Raw genomic sequence first — 19808 nt, 5'->3', positions numbered from 1 at the left:
AACTGGAAGAAGACAGTAAAAATCTGTCTCAAAGCAGGACAATGATGTGATCACCTGTAAATGTACTTTACTATAGCATAGTTGTCCATCTGGGGACAGGCACTAATGTCAGTTAAGTTGTGATGATGCCATGCATCTGACTGTTGTATATTCAGTGTGTCAATGATTGATTGTATATGTCTGTATGTTAACAAATGAGAGTATATATTATATATTATATTGGTCTTATGTTAGTGTAGGAGAATGGGTGGTGTAGATGCTAGAGGTCTGTGACCTGAGTCAAGCTCAACAGGCCTGATGCTATATGTCAGGAAGAGAGAGAGAGGACAGAAAGGAGGGGGTGGGGAGGGCAGAGGAGAGGAGAGAGTAGGAGAGAGGATGGAGGGGGCAGAGGAGGGGAGGGAGATAGAGAGGGAGAGAGAAGTGAGGGGGAGATGTCAAAAGAGATAGGACTGACAGACTAACACGCAGTCAACTGAATATCTTTTCATAACTGACTTCTCACCAGTGATGTCATCACAACCAGTAACCTTGTCCACTCTTCCACTCCTGGTACGGCTCAGCTTGACCCCTGACCTATGAAATGAATGATTTCAAAAACAGACAAAAGCAAAGGTATGAAATTATATATAAACTCATCTGCAAAGAGAGATTCACCTTTCCACGGAAGGGGAATGTGTGTATACATGGGTGTTGTTGCGTCATACCAACGATAAGCCTATCTTCCCCATCACATCACGTGTGTTGTTGCACCATACCAACGATAAGCCTATCTTCCCCATCACATCATGAAAGGTCATGTTTATGTTCATTTCTCCTCTCTTTTGCCTAGGTGGCTCCACTAGGGTCCTCTCAGCCAAGTGGCTCCACTAGGGCCCTCTCAGTCAGCTGGTTCCCCAATCCTCCTCTCCCTCTCTCCCCCTCTTCCCCCTCTCCTCCTCTCCCACTCTCCCACTTTCCCCCTCTAATGTCTTCTCCCCCTCTCCCCCTCTCCCCCTCTCCTTTTCTCCCTCTTTCCCCCTCTCCCCTCTCTTTTCTTCTCCCCCTCTCCCCCCTCTCACCTATTCTCCTCCTCTCCCCCCTCTCACTCTCCTCTCCTCACCTCCCTCTACTCCTCTCCCTCTCTCCCCCTCTCCCACCCTCTCCTCCTCTACCATTCTCCCCCTCTCCCCCTCTCCTCTCCCCCTCACCTCCTCTCACCCCTCTCCTCTTCTCCCTCTCTCCCCTCTCTCCCGTCTCCTCTTCTCCCTCTTTCCCCCTCTCCCTATCTCCTCCTCTCCCTCTCTCCCCCTCTCCCCCCTCTCCCCTTATCCCCCTCTCCCCCCTCTCCTCTTCTCCCTCTTTCCCCCTCTCCTACTCAATCAATCAATCAATCAATTTTATTTTATATAGCCCTTCTTACATCAGCTAATATCTCGAAGTGCTGTACAGAAACCCAGCCTAAAACCCCAAACAGCTAGTAATGCAGGTGTAGAAGCACGGTGGCTAGGAAAAACTCCCTAGAAAGGCAAAACCTAGGAAGAAACCTAGAGAGGAACCAGGCTATGAGGGGTGGCCAGTCCTCTTCTGGCTGTGCCGGGTGGAGATTATAACAGAACCATGCCAAGATGTTCAAAAATGTTCATAAGTGACAAGCATGGTCAAATAATAATCAGGAATAAATCTCAGTTGGCTTTTCATAGCCGATCATTAGAGTTTAAAACAGCAGGTCTGGGACAGGTAGGGGTTCCATAACCGCAGGCAGAACAGTTTAAACTGGAATAGCAGCAAGGCCAGGCGGACTGGGGATAGCAAGGAGTCACCACGGCCGGTAGTCCCGACGTATGGTCCTAGGGCTCAGGTCTCTCAGTTGGCTTTTCATAGCCGATCATTTAGAGTTGAAAACAGCAGGTCTGGGACAGGTAGGGGTTCGTAGCCGCAGGCAGAACAGTTGAAACTGGAATAGCAGCAAGGCCAGGCGGACTGGGGCAGCAGGGTGTCATCATGCCCGGTAGTCCTGACGTATGGTCCTAGGGCTCAGGTTCTCAGAGAGAAAGAGAGAACGAGAGAATTAGAGAGAGCATACTTAAATTCACACAGGACACTGGATAAGACAGGAGAAGTACTCCAGTATAACCAACTAACCCCAGCCCCCCGACACATAAACTACTGCAGCATAAATACTGGAGGCTGAGACAGGAGCGGTCCGGAGACACTGTGGCCCCATCCGAAGAAACCCCCGGACAGGGCCAAACAGGAAGGATATAACCCCACCCACTCCGCCAAAGCACAGCCCCCGCCACCACTAGAGGGATATCCCCAACCACCAACTTACAATCCTGAGACAAGGCCGAGTATAGCCCACAGAGGTCTCCACCACAGCACAAACCAAGGGGGGGGGGGGCGCCAACCAGACAGGAAGATCACGTCAGTAACTCAACCCACTCAAGTGACGCACCCCTCCCAGGGACGGCATGAAAGAGCACCAGCAGGCCAGTGACTCAGCCCCTGCAACAGGGTTAGAGGCAGAGAACCCCAGTGGAGAGGGGAACCGGCCTGGCAGAGACAGCAAGGGCTGTTCGTTGCTCCAGCCTTTCCGTTCACCTTCACACTCCTGGCCAGACTACACTCAATCATATGACCTACTGAAGAGATAAGTCTTCAGTAAAGACTTAAAGGTTGAGACCGAGTCTGCGTCTCTCACATGGGTAGGCAGACTGTTCCATAAAAATGGAGATCTATAGGAGAAAGCCCTGCCTCCGCTGTTTGCTTAGAAATTCTAGGGACAATTAGGAGGCCTGCGTCTTGTGACCGTAGCGTAACGTATTGGTATGTACGGCAGGACCAACTCGGAAAGATAGGTAGGAGCAAGCCATGTAACGCTTTATAGGTTAACAGTAAAACCTTGAAATCAGCCCCTTGCCTTAACAGGAAGCCAGTAAGCTCTCCCCTCTTCCCCTCTCCTCTCTCCCTCTCTCCACCTCTCCCCCTCTCTCCTCTTCTCTTTCCTCTCACTCTCACTTCTTCCAACCACTCCCTCTCCTCTCCCCACTACCCAACCTACTCCCCCTCTCCACACCAACTCACCCTCATCCCCTCTCCTCTTCTCCCTCACTCTCCCACTTCCCACTCACTCTCCCCTTCTCCCCCTCTCTCCCGCTCTCCCTTCTCCCCTTCTATCTCTCCCCCTTCTCTCTCCACTCTCCTACTCTCCCCCTCTCTTCCTCTCCCCCTCTCCCCCTTCCCCCCCTCTCCCCTCTCCTCCTCTCTTCCCACCCTCTTCCCTCTCTCATCTTCCTCTTCCACCTTCTCCCCCCCTCTCCCTCTCCCCTCTCCCCCTCTCCTCTCTCCACTCTCTCCCCATTCCCCCCTCTCCTCTCCTCCTACCCCCTCACTCTTTCCTCTCTCTCTCCCCCTTTTCTCTCTCTTTCCCTTCTCCCGTCTCCCCTCTCCTCATCCTCTCTCCTCACTCACCCTCTCCTCTCTCCCTCTCCCCTCTCCCCTCTCCCCTCTCCTTCCCTATCTCCTCCCTCCCCCCTCCCTCTCCCCCCTCTCTCCCCTCCCTCTCCTCACTCTCTCCCCATCTCCTCTCTCCACCTCTCCTGTCTCCCCCTCTCCCCCTCTCCCTCTCCCCTCTCCTCTTCTCACTCTCATCCCATCTCCCCACTCTCCACCCTCCCCTCTCCCCTCTCTCTCCCCTCTCCCCCTCACCCTCTCTCCTCCTCTCCTCATCTCCTCATCTCACTCTCTGCTCTTCCCTTCTCCTCCTCCCTCTCGCATCTCTCCCCCCTCTCATTTCTTCTCCCCTCTCCCCCTCCCTTCTCCTCTTCTCCCTCTCTCCCCTCCCCCCTCTCCTCTCTTCTCCCCTCTCCCCCCTCTCCTCCTCTCCCTCCTCTCCCTCTTCTCTTTTCCCCTCTCCCCCTCTCCCCCTCTCCTCGTCTCCCTCTCTCCCCCTCTCCTCTTTTCCCTCTCTCCCCCTCTCCACCCTCTCCTCTTCTCCCTCTCTCCCCACTCCCCCTCTACTCCCCTCTCCTCCTCTCCCCCTCTCCCCCTCTCCTCTTCTCCCTCTCTGCTCCTCTCCCCTCTCCTCCTCTACCTCTCTCCTCCTCTCCTCTTCTCCTCCTCTCCCTCCCTCTTCCTCTCCCCCTCTCCTCCTCTTCCTCTCTCCCCCCTCTCCTCTTCCTCTCTCTCCCCCTCTCCCTCTCCTCTCCTCTCCTCTCCTCTCTCTCTCTCCTCTCCTCTCCTCTCCTCTCCTCTCTGCTCCTCTCCCCTCTCTCCTCCTCTACCTCTCTCCTCCTCTCCTCTTCTCCTCCTCTCCCTCCCTCTTCCTCTCCCCCTCTCCTCCTCTTCCTCTCTCCCCCCTCTCCTCTTCCTCTCTCTCCCCCTCTCCTCTCCTCTCCTCTCCTCTCCTCTCCTCTCCTCTCCTCTCCTCTCCTCTCCTCTCCTCTCCTCTCCTCTCCTCTCCTCTCCTCTCCTCTCCTCTCCTCTCCTCTCCTCTCCTCCTCTCCTCTCCTCTCCTCTCCCTCTCTCAACCTCCTCTCCCTCTCTCCTCCTCTCCCCACTCTCCTCTCCTCCTCTCACCCCTCTTCCCCTCTTCTTTTCCCTCCCCTCCCCTTACATTATATAATATATATGGGAGGGAGGAGGAAGAGAGTAATGTGGCAGATGTTGAGAGGGGGAGGGAAAGGGGAGGAGAGAGGGAGGAGAGGGAGAGATGGGAGAGAGAGAATATATTATCACTGACTTCTCACAAGTGATGTCATCATAACCAGTAACCTTTTCCACTCTTGGCCCAGCCCAGCCTGACCCTGACATATAGCATCAGGCCTGTTGAGTTGACTTGGGTAACAGCCCTCTAGCTTCTACACCACATCCCCCCTTCTCCTGCTCTAACATGAGACCTCATCAGTACTCATTTTGGGTGCTGGTACTGTTTATATTTAGGTGCTGGAACATTAACCAATATTCTATAAGAGGTTAACTCAAGAAGTAGAAAGTTAGAGGTGATATTATATAACACACTATTTGAAACATTGCTGCAAGACAGATCAGTTTGCTGTGTTTAGCTGGGCTCAACCACTGATCCAAGATAAGTTGCTAAGAAGTTTATCTCACATCATTGAAGTAAGGAACTAATGACATAGAAGTCATATAGCCTAGCAGTATTGTCCACTCTTCAGTCCACTCTTCATGACAGTAGACTTGTATAGCTCAGTGGAGCCCCAGTTAGAGACAGATATGATACCTGCAGTGATATTGATGATCCTGTTCTGGAGCATATGTTTTGATATTGTAAGATATATGATCATTTGCAGGGTTAGTAAATAACATGCAACTGGATGCAGACAGTAAAAATCTGTCTTAAAGCAGGACTGTAACGCCCTGGCTCCGGGACTCTGAATATTGAGCCAGGGTTGTTCATTCTTTTGGGTTTATTTCTATGTGTGAGTCATGTGACTCCCAATCGGAGGTAACGAGTGTCAGCTGTCGGCTCGTTATCTCTGATTGGGAGCCATATTTAATCTGTATGTTTTCCTTTGGGTGTTGTGGGTTTTTGTTCCGTTATCAGTCAGTGTTACTGTGGACTTCACTAGTCGTGTTTCTTGTTTTGTCGTGCTTTAACTAAATAAAGTACCATGTTCGTTTCACACGCTGCGCCTTGGTCTCCTTCGCTCCTAGACGACCGTGACAGAAAAACCCACCGTAAAAGGACCAAGCAGCGTGTCCAGGAGCAAGACAGCTGGACATGGGAGGAAGCGCCGGGTAAGGAGATCGAGAGGCTGGCGATGGCCCAGGTGGGCAAATCGTGGTCCTGGGAGGACATGCTCGGGGGCAAGGGACCTTGGGGGAGGATCAAGGCCCTGGCGAGAGAGGAGGGTCGAGAGGCAACCCCAAGAAATTTTTAGGGGGGGGCACACGGCATGGACGACGGGGCTGACGGAGGCAAAGATGGGGCGAATCCAGGAGGCCACCAGGCCAGGGGTACACCGCCCTGTACGTCCTGTGCGGATGCCTCACACAGAGTGTGTGAGGGTAGGCATTCAGCCAGGACGGGTGGTGGCCGCTGTTCACTCCAGGCCTCCTATCCGTCTCCACAGCCCGGTCCGGCCTGTTCCTGCCACCCGCACCAAGTCTACGGTGCGCGTCGCATGCCCAGCCCGGCCTGTTCCTGCTCCACGCACCAAGGATACGGTGTGCGTCGACAGCCCTGCCCGGCCTGTTCCTGCTCCACGCACCAAGGATACGGTGTGCGTCGACAGCCCTGCCCGGCCTGTTCCTGCTCCACGCACCAAGGATACGGTGCGCGTCGACAGCCCTGCCCGGCCTGTTCCTGCTCCACGCACCAAGGATACGGTGTGCGTCGACAGCCCTGCCCGGCCTGTTCCTGCTCCACGCACCAAGGATACGGTGTGCGTCGACAGCCCTGCCCGGCCTGTTCCTGCTCCACGCACCAAGGATACGGTGTGCGTCGACAGCCCTGCCCGGCCTGTTCATGCCACTCGCACCAGGGATACGGTGCGCGTCGCCAGCCCGGCCCGGCCTGTTCCTGCCACTCGCACCAAGCCAGGGGGGCGAGTCGTCAGCCTGGTAAGGCCCATTCCTGTTCCACGCACCAAGCCAGGGGCGCGTGTCGTCAGTCCGGCTCCGGCCAGCGGGGCTAGACAGGACCAGGGGTACTTTGGGGGGTTGGAGAGGGAGTGGGGATCAAGGCCGGAGCCAGAACCACCGCCGAAGAGGTATGCCCACCCAGCCCTCCCTTGTGTAGCCCTTATTGAGGCGCGGTCGCAGTCCGCGCCTTTAGGGGGGGGTACTGTAACGCCCTGGCTCCGGGACTCTGAATATTGAGCCAGGGTTGTTCATTCTTTTGGGTTTATTTCAATGTGTGAGTCATGTGACTCCCAATCGGAGGTAACGAGTGTCAGCTGTCGGCTCGTTATCTCTGATTGGGAGCCATATTTAATCTGTATGTTTTCCTTTGGGTGTTGTGGGTTTTTGTTCCGTTATCAGTCAGTGTTACTGTGGACTTCACTAGTCGTGTTTCTTGTTTTGTCGTGCTTTAACTAAATAAAGTACCATGTTCGTTTCACACGCTGCGCCTTGGTCTCCTTCGCTCCTAGACGACCGTGACAAGGACAATGATGTAATCACCAGTAAATGTACTTTACTGTAGCATAACTGTCCATCTGGGGACAGGCACTAATGTCATTTAAGGTGTGATGGTGTATGTGATGTTGTATATTCAGTGTGTCAATGATTGATTGTATCTGTCCCTATGGAAATGAATGAGAGTATATATGATGTATCTATTTAATATTCGTAAAATTTTTCTATGGCCTCCCGAGAGGCGCAGTGATAATAGGCACTGCATCGCAGTGCTAGAGGCGTCAGTACAGACCCGGGTTCGATCCCAGGCTTTATCACAACCGGCCGGGATTGGGAGTCCCATAGAGCGGCGCACAATTGGCCCAGCATCGTCCGGGTTAGGGGAGGGTTTGGCCTGGGTAGGCCATCATTGTAAATAAGAATTTGTTCTTAACTGACTTGCCTAGTTAAATAAAGGTTTATTAAAGGTTCAATAGAGCAAGGGGAAGGGGGGTAGCTAGAGGTCTGTTACCCAAGTCAACTGAGTCAAGCTCAACAAGCCTGATGCTATATGTCAGGAAGAGAGAGAGAGAGAGAGTGAGAGGAGGGGAGGGTAGTGGAGAGAGAGAAGAGGGGACAGAGGACGGGAGGGGAGATAGAGAGAGAGATGTCAAAGGGCTGCGAGAGATGAGCAGAGAGAGATGGGGCGGAGGAGAGAGGATGGGTGGGGGGTGGGGGAGAGCGTAGTGGAGAGAGAGGAAAGGGGAGTGGAGGGGAGGGGAGGGGAGATAGAGACCCCATTTTGCCATACCCTAGGTTTAGCTGTATTTCTACACACCCCATTTAGCCACACACTAGGATTAGCTGTATTTCTACAAACCCCATTTAGCCATACCCTAGGTTTAGTTGTATTTCTACACACCCCATTTAGCCATTCCCTAGGTTTATTTGTATTTCTACACACCCCATTTAGCCATACCCTAGGTTTAGCTGTATTTCTACACACCCCATTTAGCCATACCCTAGGTTTATTTGTATTTCTACACACCCCATTTAGCCATACCCTAGGTTTAGTTGTATTTCTACACACCCCATTTAGCCATACCCTAGGTTTAGCTGTATTTCTACACACCCCATTTAGCCATACCCTAGGTTTAGTTGTGTTTCTACACACCCCATTTAGCCATACCCTAGGTTTAGTTGTATTTCTTCACACCCCATTTAGCCATACCCTAGGTTTAGCTGTGTTTCTACACACCCCATTTAGCCATACCCTAGGTTTAGCTGTATTTCTACACCCCCAAACTACTTCCTGCGGCTATGGGACAGAGCTGTATTTCTACACCCCCAAACTACTTCCTGCGGCTATGGGACAGAGGAGGAGGGGAGGGGAGATGGAGAGTGAGAGAGAAGAGGAGTAGAGAGAGGGAGATGTCAAAAGAGATAGGGCTGACAGACTAACACGCAGTCAACTGAATATCTTTTCATAACTGACTTCTCACCAGTTATGTCATCACAACCAGTAACCTTGTCCACTCTTCCACTCCTGGTATGGCTCAGCTTGACCTCTGACCTATGAAATGAATGATTTCAAAAACAGACAAAAGCAAAGGTATGAAATTATATATAAACTCATCTGCAAAGAGAGGTTCACCTTTCCACGGAAGGGGAATGTGTGTACACATGGGTGTTGTTGCACCATACCAACTATAAGCCTATCTTCCCCATCACATCACGTGTGTTGTTGCACCATACCAACTATAAGCCTATCTTCTCCATCACATCATGAAAGGTCATGTTGATGTTCATTTCTCCTCTCTTTTGCCCCTCCCCCTCTCTCTCTCTCACACACTCTCTCTCTCAGTTCAATTCAAAGGGGTTTCATTGACATGGGAAGCATATGTTAACATTGGCAAAGCAAGTGAAATAAACAATCACAAACAGTAAACTTTAAACACACAAAAGTTTCAAAAGAGAAAGTCATTTGAAATGTTAATAATTTAACTATATAAAAAAAACAAAAAATAAAAATGAGTGTATCAGTCCTGACCTGTATAGGCCGTCGGTCAATACACTGTAAATGAAATATAAACTAGCTGGCTCCACTAGGGCCCTCTCAGCCAGGTGGCTCCACTAGGGTCCTCTCAGCCAGGTGGCTCCACTAGGGTCCTCTCAGCCAACTGGTGTTTGTAGGAGAGTGTAAGCTGTCTGTGCAAAAAGTAGAAGTACAAATGGCAAGGGAAATGAAATAAACGGATCAATCTAGGCCTAGGTTTTATTTACTGTGGTGTTTGTTCTCCACTGGTTACCCTATTCTTATCACAACAGGTCACACATTTTGCTGCCATGATTGCACGCTGCTGTATTTCACCTAACAGATATGGGAGCTTATCAATATTATATTTGTTTTCAAAGTATTTGGGGGTCCTTGTAATCTGAGGGAAATATGTGTCTCTCATATCATCGTTTATTTGGCAGGAGGTTAGGAAGTGCAGCTCAGTTTCCACCTCATTTTGTGGGCAGTGTGGCACATAGCCTGTCTTCTCTCTACCTATGGTGATTTTTGGGATGCGGAAGGCAGACATACAGGCGGATGAAGTAGATTGAGATGCAGCCCATGCAAAAAAACAAATCTCTATCTTAAACAGATGGATTTTGATGGGGATTTATTGTATGATTTTAATTAGTGCATCAATCGACTCTTAAGGACATCAATGGACATGTACTTACTGTTATCTGAAATGAAATAAACATCATTTTTGTTAAATGACAATTCATTTGCAGATTCTGTAAAACAAAACAATATATTTTTCCCTTAAATAATGTGCAGCTTTTTTCCAAAGTAAGTACTAAAAAGCCGATTTACCATAATTTGATTGTAGTATCATTTATTTTTAAGTAAATACAAAAGTTGTCATATTTAGGTGGTAAAAATGACTGCCATTTAAAGGAGCGGTACACCAACATTGGAAATATATTTAATTTTATTGACAAAAATACATTCATACATTGATCCTGAGAAACAATGACCAAAAATATGGCTGGAGCTTCACTAGGACCCTCTCAGCATGCCGGCTCCACTAGGGCCCTCAGCCAACTGGCTCCACTAAGCCCTCTCAGCAAGCCGGCTACACTAGGGCCCTCTCAGCCAACTGGCTCCACTAGGGCCCTCTCAGCCAGCTGGCCCCACTAGGGCCCTCTCAGCCAACTGGCTCCACTAGGGCCCTCTCAGCCAGCTGGCCCCACTAGGGCACTCTCAGCCAACTGGCTCCACTAGGGCCCTCTCAGCCAACTGGCCCCACTAGTGCCCTCTCAGCCAACTGGCTCCACTAGGGCCCTTTCAGCCAGCTGTTACCACTAGGGGTGGCAGGTAGCTTAGTGGTTAAGAGCGTTGTGCCAGTAACCGAAAGGTCGCTGGTTCTAATCCCCGAGCCGACTAGGTGAAAAATCTGTCGATGTGCCCTTGAGCAAGGCACTTAACCCTAATTGCTCCTGTAAGTCGCTCTGGATAAGAGCAACTGCTAAATGACCTATTTACTAGGGCCCTCTCAGCCAGGTGGCTCCACTAGGGCCCTCTCAGCCAGGTGGCTCCACTAGGGCCCTCTCAGCCAGCCGTCTCCACTAGGGCCCTTTCAGCCAACTGGCTCCACTAGGGCCAGCTCAGCCAGCCGGCTCCACTAGGGCCCTGTCAGCCAGCTGGCTCCACTAGGGCCGTCTCCACTAGGGCCAGCCGGCTCCACTAGGGCCCTCTCAGCCAGCCGTCTCCACTAGGGCCCTCTCAGCCAGCCGTCTCCACTAGGGCCCTCTCAGCCAGGTGGCTCCACTAGGGCCCGCTCAGCCAGCCGGCTCCACTAGGGCCCTGTCAGCCAGCTGGCTCCACTAGGGTCCTCTCAGCAAGCCGGCTCCACTAGGGCCCTCTCAGCCAGCTGGAGAGTGTGAGCTGTCTGTGCAAAAAGTAGAAGTACAAATGGCAAAGGAAATGAAATAAATTGATAAATCTAGGCCTAGGTTTTATTTACTGTGGTGTTTGTTCTCCACTGGTTACCCTATTCTTATCACAGGTCACACATTTTGCTGCCATGATTGCACACTGCAGTATTTCACCTAACAGATATGGGAGCTTATCAATATTATATTTGTTTTCAAAGTATTTGGGGGTCCTTGTAATCTGAGGGAAATATGTCTCTCTCATATCATCGTTTATTTGGCAGAAGGTTAGGAAGTGCAGCTCAGTTTCCACCTCATTTTGTGGGCAGTGTGGCACATAGCCTGTCTTCTCTCTACCTATGGTGATTTTCGGGATGCGGAAGGCAGACATACAGGCGGATGAAGTAGATTGAGATGCAGCCCATGCAAAAAAACAAATCTCTATCTTAAACAGACAGATTTTGATGGGGATTTATTGTATTATTTTAATTAGTGCATCAATCGACTCTTAAGGACATCAATGGACATGTAATTACTGTTATCTGAAATAAAATGAACATCATTTTTTGTTAAATGACAATTAATTTGCAGATTCTGTAAAACAAAAATATATATTTTTCCCTTAAATAATGTGCACCTTTTTTCCAAAGTAAGTACTAAAAAGCCGATTTACCATAATTTGATTGTAGTATCATTTATTTTTAAGTAAATACAAAATGTTGTCATATTTATGTGGTAAAAATGACTGCCATTTAAAGGAGCGGTACACCAACATTGGAAATCTATTTAATTTTATTGACAAAAATACATTCATACATTGATCCTGACTGAGATACAATGACCAAAAATATGTCTTATCTGTCTTTATTTACTTACCCCACAGCTAGCATTAGCATCGCTTCAAAAATCATGCCCAAATCCTCAAAGTCACTTCAAACCAAATGTTATAGCAACCCATATACCATAACAACTTGCACATATAGAATATTGGATGATATTATAGGAATTATGGTATTTATATAACATTTCCCGTGGAATAACCAACTATTCTTCAAAGAATACCCACCAATACAGCGCTATGTGTACGTTTAGAGGGTAGCTGGTTTCTGCATTACAGTTTTAACAAGTATTCATCCCACTGACAGACTTATGAGCTGTTGTGACTGCAACTAAGCATATATGCAAGGTCATTTTGATTGTGTACACGGTCATACCTAGTTATAACCAGTTATAACCAGGCGAGTACGTAAGGTTCTTCATTTCTGCAGGTGATCTGTTTATCTGGTCTAAATCACTGATACAGGTCCCCCTGGATTCAAATAAATACTTTTTTAGATTTGCCTTAGAATAACTACCTATCGGAGAATACACACCAATACAGCTGTCTGTATCTGAGCTCTATATTGCAGTTCTATTGTAGTGTCGAGAACGATGCTGAGAGAGATGAAAGATACATTATTTTATATGTTTTGATCTTGGTCATTTTTTGGGGGAAGCCTGGCTTCCTTTGGCTTCCATGAATACACGCCACTGCGGAGGTTAGGAGATATAACATAGCAGGTTAGGATAATTAACGTGGGAGGTTAGGATAACTAATGTAGCAGGTTAGGATAATTAATGTGGGAGGTTAGGATAACTAATGTAGCAGGTTAGGATAATTAATGTGGGAGGTTAGGATAACTAACCTAGCAGGTTAGGATAATTAGTGTAGCAGGTTAGGATAATTAACTTAGCAGGTTAGGAGAATTAACGTGGCAGGATAGGATAATTAACGTGGCAGGTTAGGAGAACTAACGTAGCGGGTTAGGATAATTAACGTAGCTGATTAGGAGAATTAACGTAATGTGCGTGTGGTGAGGTTTTGCCATTTCAATCAGGAGAAAAATAGGAGTACTGCTGATCTAGGATCAGGTAACTGTCCATGTGATGTTATTCATTATGATCTAAATGGCAAAACGGGTCTTAGATCAATACTCTTGCTTTGAAACTCTTCATGAATACAGGCCTAGCTAGATATGAATGGACCCATAACCTTGATAAAGGATTGTTTTCCACCGTAGGCCTGGTTCAGCAGTGTTAGTTCTGTAGTGCAACCCTGGCCCAGACTTGGTAAACATTGCCATCTAGTGGCCATGTAACTGCATGACAGGAAGACAAAGGGACCCTATTCACTATCAGTGTTTCCCAACCAGGTGTACTAGGACCCCTGCGGGTACTTGGACTATACACAGGGGGTACTTGAGAAGACTCATGACACCAGAGGGTTACTGGTAAAATGCACATGAGAGGGTCCTCTGGGTAACTGAAAAAGGTTGGGAATCACTGCCCTATACAGAGCAATAGTAATGGAGACTTTTTGTAGGCACAAACTCCACCTCGGTTCATTGGACAAATCCTACCGGGAAATTAATGGAGTTTTTGTCGGGTTTTTGGATAAATTCCGACGATAAGGTCTGTGGTAAACACAGGCTTAGGAGATCTTATAGCCTACGTTTTATTATATGAGATAATTTTCATCAGCTAACGTCACTTTCTGTGAAATTTGAAGCATTTATTTAATCAGAAAAAGCCCATAAAAGCTTCATAATTCATAAAGGTCATGTTAACTGACTGATATTATCTCATAGAACAAAACATAAAGGCTTCATTATTCATAAAGGTCATGTTAACTGACTGATATTATCTCATAGAACAAAACGAATAAGATCTACTAAGTCTGTGTTCACCTCAGACCTTATTTTCAGCGTTTATCCCAAAACCCTAGTCTTTCCCCATTCATTTAGGCTACAAGCTGGCGAGCTCTATACAGTGCACACTGCTTTATGGCACCCTTTCACAGTCATGGGGAGAATCTCAATTGCATTCTCCTCGCCTCCTTCTCAAAACCCATTGGATGAGAAAGCCAGAGGTCCCGCCCCTCTGACCTTCTCCTCCAATGGGTTTAGAGGAGGTGAAGAGAGAGAACGGGAGGAGTATACAATTGAGATTCTCCCAGAGGGTAACTGCATACATGGAGTGTGTCTGAAAGTGGTTGTTGCTAAATAAGTGGGAGGCTCAACATAAGTGGGTGTATGGAAACTTAACAGCTAATTGGGCAGATTGGTTGCCACTCAAGACCATTCTTTGAGTGGCTGCTTGCTGCTTCCTTGTAGCAATTTAGCTAAACTTAACCCTAACTCTTTTCCTAATCTTAACCTCATTATCCTGATCTGCTAGGTTACTCCTACAACCTGACACGTTAATTATCCTAACCTGCCACGTTAATTATCCTAACCTGACATGTTAATTCTCCTAACCTGCCACGTTAATTATTCTAACCGGCTAAGTTAGTTCTCCTAACCTGCCACATTAGTTCTCCTAACCTGCCACTCCACCGGGGAAAGGAAAGCTTAAGTACTTTTTGTATTGAGTGTCTGTCTTTCTAACATCGCAGAAGGGGAAGAGAGTATAGGGGGAGGCAGACAAAGGGGGAAAGAGATGGGAGAGAAAGATCATATATTATTATCACTGACTTCTCACCAGTGATGTCATCATAACCAGTAACCTTTTCCACTCTTGGCCCAGCCCAGCCTGACCCTGACATATTGCATCACACCTGTTGAGTTGACTTGGGTAACAGACCTCTAGCTTCTACACCACATCCCCCCTTCTCCTGCTCTAACATGAGACCTCATCAGTACTCATTTTGGGTGCTGGTACTGTTTATATTCAGGAGCTGGAACATTAACCAATATTCTATAAGAGGTGAACTCAAGCAGTAGAAAGTTAGAGGTGATATTATAGGACACACTATGTGAACTTTGCTGCTCTGTCAGCAGTTTCCTGTGGGGTTTTTCAAAACAGATCAGTTTACTGTAGGTAGCTGGGTTCAACCAGTGATCCAAGATAAGTTGCTAAGAAGTTTATCTCACATCAAAGACCTAATGAACTAATGAGATAGATGTCATATAGCCTAGCAGTATTTTCCACTCTTCAGTCCACTCTTCATGACAGTAGACTTGTATAGCTCAGTGGAGCCCCAGTTAGAGACAGATATGATACCTGCAGTGATATTGATGATCCTGTTCTGGAGCACAGGTAGGATGCTGTTATACTGATATACACCTGTGACAATTACTGAGATATGATTTGATATTGTAAGATATATTATAATTTGCAGGGCTAGTAAAAGAACATCCAACTGGAAGCAGACAGTACAAATCTGTCTCAAAGCAGGACAACGATGTGATCACCTGTAAATGTACTTTACTGTAGCATAACTGTCCATCTGGGGACAGGCACTAATGTCAGTTAAGTTGTGATGGTGCCATGCATCTGACTGTTGTATATTCAGTGTGTCAACAATTGATTATATCTGACTCTGTGTAAACGAATGAGAGTATATATTATATATTATATTGGTCTTATGTTATTGTAGGAGAATGGGTGGTGTAGATGCTAGAGGTCTGTGACCTGAGTCAAGCTCAACAGGCCTGATGCTATATGTCAGGAAGAGAGAGAGAGGACAGAGAGGAGGGGGTGGGGAGGGCAGAGGAGAGAGTGGTGGAGAGAGGATGGAGGGGGCAGAGGAGGGGAGGGAGATAGAGAGGGAGAGAGAAGGGAGAGGAGAGAGAGGGAGATTTCAAAAGAGATAGGGCTGACAGATTAACATGCAGTCAGCTGAATATCTTTTCATCACTGAATTCTCACCAGTGATGTCATCATAACCAGTAACCTTTTCTACTTTTCCACTCAGCTTGACCCTGACCTCTGAAACAACAGACAAAAAAAATGTTATAAATTAGATATAAACTCATCTGGAAAGAGTGTTACACTTTTCCACCTATAGTGTAAATGTAACAGGTCAAAGAATTACAGATTTTTGCAACCGTTCATTTTCTATTTTTTATTTTATTTTGTGAGTTGATTTCACCAAAATATTGTATTGTTCAGCATTTTGTGTAGTTTACAGATATTGGGAGAGTTTAATTGTGTAAGTGCGCCCTCTAGAGTTGGTTTGGTTATATGCGGAGGGATGTCATGCTTTTCTCAGTCTGCATTGTATTCGGCTGGGAGAGGCGGATTCTGGTCGAGGGTAGAGTTTTGAACATTTTCTCTCTTTGATGTTGAACAGATTGAGAGAGTTGTACACAATAAAGTGCCTTCAAGTACGCCAGTGTGTTGTCTTCAGTGCACCGGAATACAACGCAGTAGTCGGCAACGAGCAGAACGCGCCGGCTACATTGGTGCCGTGACCCGGATATCTTCGCTTCAGATCATCGCCAGGGTGATCGCCGGTGGTTGCTGTGACAAGTAGGAACCTCTTCGGAATGTTGACAAGTAGAAGGGCAAACATTAATGTGTAAATTGTAGCTCTTAATTGCTTACCTCAGCTACTTCTATCATTGTACAATTTTTTTTTCATATTCACATGTTCTGGTGATTCACATATCATTACCATAGTCTATTACAACTTTCTATTTAAAAAAAAAAAATGGCTGATGGCAAGGATGCACAGACACCATTTAGTGTTGGAGATGCTGCAGGGGTAAGCCTGGGGAGGGGCAGGTTTATGAGTATGGTGGAGAGCACGCCGGTTAGGGGTGCTGGTATACTAGGCAGACCTGTACTCTCGTCCACACGCTTACGCACTGATGAATATTCCCCCGCACCACACATGCGTAGCTTAGGAGATGCTCCAGACATTGCAAGCAGCGTTAGTTCAGTGGGCTGTCCTGCATTTTCATACACTCACACCCAAACAGATGAACATTCTCCACGTCAGCCAGTGTCTAGTTCACATGTGAGTTCCACAGACCTAGGGAGTCTCATCACACAGTTAGCTCATGAAATAGGACAGAACATTGCTAGCCAATTACAGAGATCTGTTGGTAGTGCAGATAACCAAACCACTCATACGCCTAGCCTGAACTTAGGATATGGACAGTCTGATTTGAACATGACAGGAGTAAAGTTAGTCATGAAGACAGATGTCAAAGAGCCGCCGTACTTCAGGGGTGATGGAACAGACAAACACACAGTGCACGAGTGGGAAGAGATTATGAGCGTTTACCTGAATACGAGGGGTGTACACCCGCAAGAGCACTCCCAGGAGATAATGTCAAGACTAATGGGAAAGGCTAGAGACATTGTTAAAGTTACCCTGCGCAGTATGCCATCGCTGCAGCCAGCTGAGAACTCCAAGCTCGTCTTTGATATTCTGAAACAACATTTCAGTGAGTTAACCTACTCCTCTATGCCTTTAGCAGATTTCTATAACACACTTCCTCTGGCCGGAGAAAGTCCCATGGACTATTGGATACGCTTGAACAAGGCTGTGGATGTCGCAGATGAGTGTCTGAGAAGGCAGGGGCGAAACATTGAGGACCCCTCTCACGAAGTCACGATGATGCTGGTGAAACACTGTCCCGACCCCGCTCTTGCAAGTGTTCTAAAGTGCAAAACAGCTGAAAAGTGGACAGCAAATGAGATTCAGGAACACCTCGTTGAACATCAGAGAGAGGCTAGAACAATGTGTCAAGCCAAATCTTATCGGCCAAAGAACATTGGTGCACATGCTCAGGCATTAACCACAGAGACAGTCGCTGCTGAAAACCCAACAGACCTTACTGGTTACCCAAAGGCAATGGGGCTTCCATCCTCTCCTCAGACAGAGAGCATCTGCATGCAGTCTCTCATTGGCTTGCTGGACCGTGTGCTAGAGCAGACGGCACACACAACAGCAGTCGTGCCACCAAGCAGGGGGCCAGCAGCCATTGTTCAGAGTAGATGTAAAGTCTGTCAGTCTGCCGAACATTCAACTACTGCACACTGTAGACAGGCGAACCTCTGTATGGGCTGTTACAAGCCCGGCCACTGGAAGAGAGAATGCCAACAACGCCGGCCAAGAATTAACGCTCAGCCACAGTTAACGCACACATCACCTAACTCTGAGCAAGGTGGAGCCAGTTTAAACTAGATAGCTCACATACGGAAAGGGGATGTGTGAGCGTTGAAGATTCAACCCTTGAAGAAAGTGAAGAATTGAAGGAGATGTATGTCAATGTCTGTAAAGCAATGTCTGATAATTGCACGGTAATTGTTCAGAATATTCACAGAGTTGAGACGTTCAGTGAGTTATTTCACGCACCGGTGACAGTTAATGGCTGTGCTCAGTTGCAAGGGCTCCTCGATACAGGCTCAATGGCCTGCACGATAAGTGAAGAGGCAGAGCAGAGACTACTATCGGATAGCGTCTTGACCCCACATCAAGAACTCTCACAGCATATCATCCTTGTTGGCTGTGGAGGAGTACAAGTGCGCCCCAAGTGCATGTATGACATGGAACTAAGTCTGTATGGGGTGAAGTGCATGGTCCCAGTTCTGGTGATCACTGGTCAGAAAGACGACATAATAGTAGGCACCAACATGTTGAAACGTGTACTGCATCAGCTGAAAAACGAGAACAGTTATTGGACACTTATCTCGAGCAACACAAAAGGGTCTCCAGATGGCGAACAGTTTCTAGAAATGATGACCAGTCTCACAAGATGGAGGGGTGAAGATGTCCCAGGAAAAGTAGGGACAGTGAAGCTAACTCAGGCGGTGATTCTCCTTCCCAAACAAGAGTACCTGCTGTGGGGAAGACTGCCAAGTAATATACCCAAGTCACCTGGGAGTACAGTTATGGTGGAGCCTACAACCTCCAGGTGTGTGCCTCGGGGCATTATGGTGGGGAGAGTGGTAACACCGCTATGGGGAGATGGCTGGACTCCCATGAAAGTCACTAATATCTCAGACAAACCACTCACACTGAAAAGGAACAGCAAGCTTGCGGACGTCTCTACTTGTGTTGCAGCTGAAGATCTCACACTGTTCCAGGGTTCCTGTCAGAGTGATGCTGGCTCTGTTGGAGTGACTCATGTGAAACAGGACGACAACGGTGACCTGAAAGACAGACTGCAGAAGTCTGGTCTAGGAAATGTCGATATTGATCATTGTGAAGCGAGCCCCTCCACCAAGCTCCAACTTGTGACATTGCTGGAGAAATATCAGGATATATTTTCAAAGCATAATCTTGACTGTGGAGAAGCCAAGGGCTTTGCCCATAGGATCCGCCTCACTGACGACCGTCCCTTCCGTCTTCCATATCGCAGAGTGCCGCCAGCCCATTATCAAAAGCTGCGCCAAGTTCTCACCGAGATGGAGGAACAGGAAATCATACGGAAATCAATGAGTGAATATGCTTCTCCACTCGTGATGGTTTGGAAGAAAAATGGCGACCTCCGGATATGCACAGACTTTCGATGGCTGAATGCAAGAACTATCAAGGATGCTCATCCTTTGCCCCATCAATCGGACTGCTTGGCTGCCCTTGACGGTAATGCTGTCTTCAGCACCATGGACCTCACGTCTGGATTTTATAACTTGCCCATGCATGAGGAGGACAAAAAGTATACCGCCTTCACAACACCATTAGGCCTGCACGAGTATAACAGAATGCCACAGGGGCTTTGCAACAGTCCAGCGTCCTTCATGAGGATGATGATGAGTATCTTCGGCGATCTTAACTTCAGCAGTCTCTTGTGCTACCTAGATGATCTCTTGATATTTGCCCCCAATGAACAGCAGGCCCTCAGCAGATTAGAGGTTGTTTTCCAGAGGCTACGGGAGCACAATCTAAAGTTGAGTCCAAAAAAATGCCATCTGTTGCGGAGATCTGTGAAGTTTCTCGGACACATCGTTGACAGTGACGGTGTTGCTGTTGACCCAGAGAAGGTCGAGGTCATCACCAAAATGTCAAAGAGGGACTTGATGGAAGATGATGGCTGCACTCCTTC

The sequence above is a fragment of the Coregonus lavaretus genome (assembly GCF_964263955.1).
Source record: "Coregonus lavaretus genome assembly, contig: HAP1_SCAFFOLD_1954, whole genome shotgun sequence".
NCBI lineage: Eukaryota > Metazoa > Chordata > Actinopteri > Salmoniformes > Salmonidae > Coregonus > Coregonus lavaretus.
Note: the sequence above shows the minus strand (reverse complement) of the source record.